This window comes from Struthio camelus, chromosome 31 (genome assembly GCF_040807025.1).
Source record: "Struthio camelus isolate bStrCam1 chromosome 31, bStrCam1.hap1, whole genome shotgun sequence".
Classification (NCBI taxonomy): domain Eukaryota; kingdom Metazoa; phylum Chordata; class Aves; order Struthioniformes; family Struthionidae; genus Struthio; species Struthio camelus.
The window spans coordinates 2,943,928-2,948,409 of NC_090972.1; the positions used below are offsets into that span (position 1 = coordinate 2,943,928).

General features: G+C 54.3%; 1 pseudogene; it reads left to right on the forward strand.

Annotated features, from left to right (window-relative positions):
• The first annotated feature begins 3,104 nt into the window (after nucleotides 1-3,104).
• LOC138062999 (olfactory receptor 14A16-like) lies at nucleotides 3,105-3,970 on the forward strand (annotated as a pseudogene).
• The last annotated feature ends 512 nt before the right edge of the window (nucleotides 3,971-4,482 follow it).

Consider the following 4,482-nt stretch of genomic DNA (forward strand, 5'->3'; position numbering starts at 1 on the left):
ATCACACTGCTGGACTCCACTGCTCCCTCCACAGGTTAGAGAGGGAAGATAGGTGATTACTTTAGCCTAGTTGAACGTACGTTCCCCAGGAGGGACCCTGCTGCCTTTCAGGAGCTGTCAGCCCTGGAGCCCCTGGGGACATCTCGAGAAAGCCTGTGGGGCAGAGAAAGTCACGCCTTTGGTGGTGCCTCTGCTGCTGAGCTGGACCAGGCTCCTGGGACTGGGAGAGCTCATGGTGACCTGGCAGGCTGTGCAGAGAGCTGCTCAGTCCAGGGGCAGCTCCTCTGCAAAGAGCAGCAGGGCTCGGGGCACCGCCTGCAGGTGCCCAGATGAGGTGAGCACCTCAGAGAGAAGTTAAGGGCAGTCTGGAGTGGGGGGACAGCTGAGAGCTCATTGGAGAGGAAATCTTCACTGCCCTTACCACAGTAAGTCTCTGGCTGCATGGCCAGGCAGCTGTGCTTCCTAGAGGGGTTTCCTAAGCCTGGCACCTCCCACAGCTCCCACAGAGGATCTGCCAGGATGGCTATTGTGGTTTCTGTGATGTGGAGGAGGAGGATGTGCTGCAGAGCAGGGATTCCCTGCCACACCACCAGAGGGACAAGACCTCACCATTACCTTCTCCTAGGGATGGCCTCAGGTGTATGAAGCCAGCGTGTGCACACATATCTGCATGGGGCTGCAATTCAGAGCAGTGTGTCTGCAGCCCGGGGTACTGTGTGCCTGGGGCAGTGACTGCTGCCTGCAAGGGTCAGTGCTCAGCCTGGCCAGGGAACTCCCCAGGTGCAGCAGGGAGAAGCTCTGGGTGGAAGGAGTGACCTCCAATAGGGCAGGTTCGTTCTCCATAGGTCAGGGCTGCTCCCAGCTCTAACTCACCATGAGGACGTTTCCAGATGGGGACTTTTCAAAAGGAAGGATGAGTCACTGGGTACCTGAAAGGGAAGAAGCTTTTCTCAGTCTGCGATGTCTGTTTTCTACCACTGGCAGAGGGGAAACGGAAGCAGGTTAGGGGGGTTTAGACATGGGGATGAGACTCCTAAAATGTTACTTTGAAAGATCAAGAGGTCTGTGAGGGTCCTGAGAAAGCCTCTTCATTCCCTCTACCCCCACCCCAACACAGGTAGCACCACCATCACCTTTGCAGTTATCATCATTCTCCTCAGAGCTTTTCTGAGCTGCTCCTTAGCAGCTGCAAAAGCAGAGATGCTCCTGGAAAGTGTCCTGCCCAGGAGGTTTCTGTAGGGCAGAACGACATGCCCAGAGGGTGGGATGAGGCCCATGAGCACTGCTAGGGAAAAGACAGAGGGACAGAGAAAGAGCTCCAAGCAGGAACAAGTCAAGGCGGTGGAGATGGAGTCAGGGAGGGAGGGGAAATGACTAACAGAGACTAACAGAAACATGGTGGGAGAGGAGATTCAGGCAATGCCCTTTGGCCTCTGCAGTGCAGATGCCTTCCTCTGAACAAGCCCCCTTGTCTCTCGTCCCACCCAACAGAGCGCTCTGCCCTCAAGGCTGTGGGGTCCAGGGCATGAGTCGCTTCCTCTGCCGCCAGACCTGCAGCAGAGGAGAGGTGCCTCTCTCCTGTGACATGCCCATTTCCTGCTGCACGACAAAGGGGCTGAGAGGGACTGGCCTGCAATGTCACCATCTGGGAGGTGGCATGTACACCTAGGCAAAGGGAAGACTTTCCTTTTTGCCCATCTCTCTCTCTCTCCTTGCTTCCTTCTGTAGGAGGATCATGGTGACGCTCCTTGTTTCTCCAGCTGTCTGGGCTGCTTGTGTTTCTGTTTTCAGGATCTGTGGGGATAATGGGAGTGGGGTGCAGCTGCAGTTCAGCTACTGACCCTGGGGTTCCTTCCAGGGAGGCATCTTCATGGTAGTGAGATGCCCAACTGCCTTTCTAAGCAGTGGAGCTCTGGGCAATGCAGTGCATGGGGCTGGGGAATGAGCCCCCTCCCTCCTGAGGAGACCCACCTTCAGGACACCTGACTTCTTCCCTGGGGTGTCCTGGCAGGCTGTGAGCAGCACTCCAGAGCAGCACAGCTCTCCTGCAGGGTCCTTCTGATAGCTGGCAGTCTTTGGTTTGGTCATCTGAGTCAGGAGCCCTTCCCAACCCTCTCTAACAGTCTCTCCCCATCTGGACTAAGAAAGAGAGAGGACTTCAGAGGTCTGCACTTGGAAACTGGTCTCCTCTGTTCTCAGCACAGTCTAGATTCTTTTTCAGAGGAATATGTGAGTGCAATCATCCTCTAGCTGAGAGAGGGGCAAGCACAGGGCAGCTGGCAACAAGACTAATGAGCAGACCAGCTCTGCTGAGGCTGCACTAGGTGACAGGGAGCCTTTTTGCCTCTAATGACTCACTAGTGCTCACATGGAGAGCAAGAGAAAAGTCAAAGATTTCTACCGTTGAAAACACCATGTGATGGAGGCATCTGAAAACTAAAGAAGTGTCCAGCTAGACTCATCTGCTGCCCCTCGTTTCCTGGAGAGCAGGGTGTGAAAATGCTGAACCTTCACCTATGGAAGGTTAGGGTGTCTCACCCTCTGTTATCCATATAGAGCCTGGAAAAATAGTGCACCTGGTAAATTGGTGTGAGGTCAGGGACAAAGCCCTCTGCAAGGGGTTGGGCCACCTGTGCCTTCCCTTGCCTTGAAAGAGGGCTGATGGTGATTGATTCCAACACAGACAAATCTGCCCAAGAGGGGAAAGGAGGAGATCAATCCCTTCCTCTTTCCTCTAAGGAGCACCTGGGCATGCTGCGTATTTCATCTTTCGTGGTGGTAAATGAGATTATACGCACTGGGTCACTGGACTAACTCCCCTTCACTCAACTCAGGGCCTCCATCCCCAGGAACTGCCACCTCCATGTAGTCACAGCTATAGAGCAGGACTAAATCCTCTGTTGCCCACGGGCAGAGGTCGCTGATCCTCATGGTGCACACAAACTGGAGTTCAAGCTAGGGAACTGACAGAAGGTCCTCTAGAGATGGAAAGGCAATGTGGAGGGTTTCTGTATGCAATGGAATGTACTTTGCTCAAGAAAGTCCATCTTAGCTTCTCAATACCTTTTCCTCCACAGACAGTCCCCCGTGGCCAGAGGGAGGAAATGTCCAACAGCAGCTTCCTCACTGAGTTCCTCCTCCTGGCATTTGCAGACAAACGGGAACTGCAGCTCTTGCACTTCTCCCTCTTCCTGGGCATCTACCTGGCTGCCCTCTTGGGCAACATCCTCATCATCTCAGCCAGAGCCTGCAACCACCACCTCCACACCCCCATGTACTTCTTCCTTCTCAAGCTCTCCATCCTGGACTTTAGCTCCATCTCCACCACTGTCCCCACATCCATGGCCCATTCCCTCAGGGACACCAGGGCCATTTCCTACTCAGGATGTGCTGCCCAGGTCTTTTTTCTCTTCTTCTTCATTGGAGCAGAATATTTTCTTCTCACTCTCATGCCCTATGACCGCTATATTGCCATCTGCAAAACCCCTGCACTATGGGAGCCTCCTGGGCAGCAGAGCTTGTGTCAAAATGGCTGCAGCTGCCTGGGGCAGTGGCTTTCTCTCTGCGGTGCTGCACACTGCAAACACATTTTCACTCCCACTCTGTGACGGTAATATTGTGGACCAGTTCTTCTGTGAAGTTCCCCAGCTCCTCCAGCTCTCCTGCTCTGACTCCTACCTCAGGGAAAGCTGCAGTTACTGTGGTTAGTGTCTGTGTAGCTTGTGGGGGTTCCGTGTTCATTGTTCTGGCCTACGTGCAGATCTTGACGGCTGTGCTGAGGATTCCCTGTGAGCAGGGCCAGCACAAAGCCTTTTCCATGTGCCTCCCTCACCTGGCTGTGGTCTCCTTGTTTGTCAGCATGGGCATGTTTGCCTACCTGAAGCCCCCATCCATGTCCTGCCCAGCTCTGGATCTGGTGGTGGCCGTTCTGTACTCAGTGGTGCCTCCAGCAGTGAACCCTCTCATCTAGGGCATGAGGAACAAAGAGGTCAAAGAGGCACTGGTGAAATTGATTCACTGTATAGTATTTTACCAGTCATAAGCTGCCCTTCTCTCTTTGCAAATGGTTCCCAGTTTCTCTCACACTTCTCCAGAGGCATGAAGCTGCTCTGTCTGACCAGAGACCTTCTGTAAATGTGTCTGTCCCGGTGTTGGAGTTGGCCGCTGTGATAGCATCTCTGTAATAAACGGGGATCTTCTCAGAGCAGTGCCTGAAGGCTGGGCTCTTCTTACACTGGGAAGGGAGGCTGGAGAGCAGCAGGAGTTGCCTGAGGAGCCCCAACACTGGGACACTTGTGCTGGCCTGGGGAGTGGGGCTGGTTAGCAGGCAGCTGCACAGGGGGGTTGTTATCCTAGAGAGAAGAGCAGGGGGACAAGAGTGACTGTCCTCTGTTTCCTAGTGCCATTGCTGGCCTCAGGCATTAGGGCTGGTGGGGAGGCTAACACCGTGAACAGGATTGGAAGAGGTTTTGACCCCGGGGG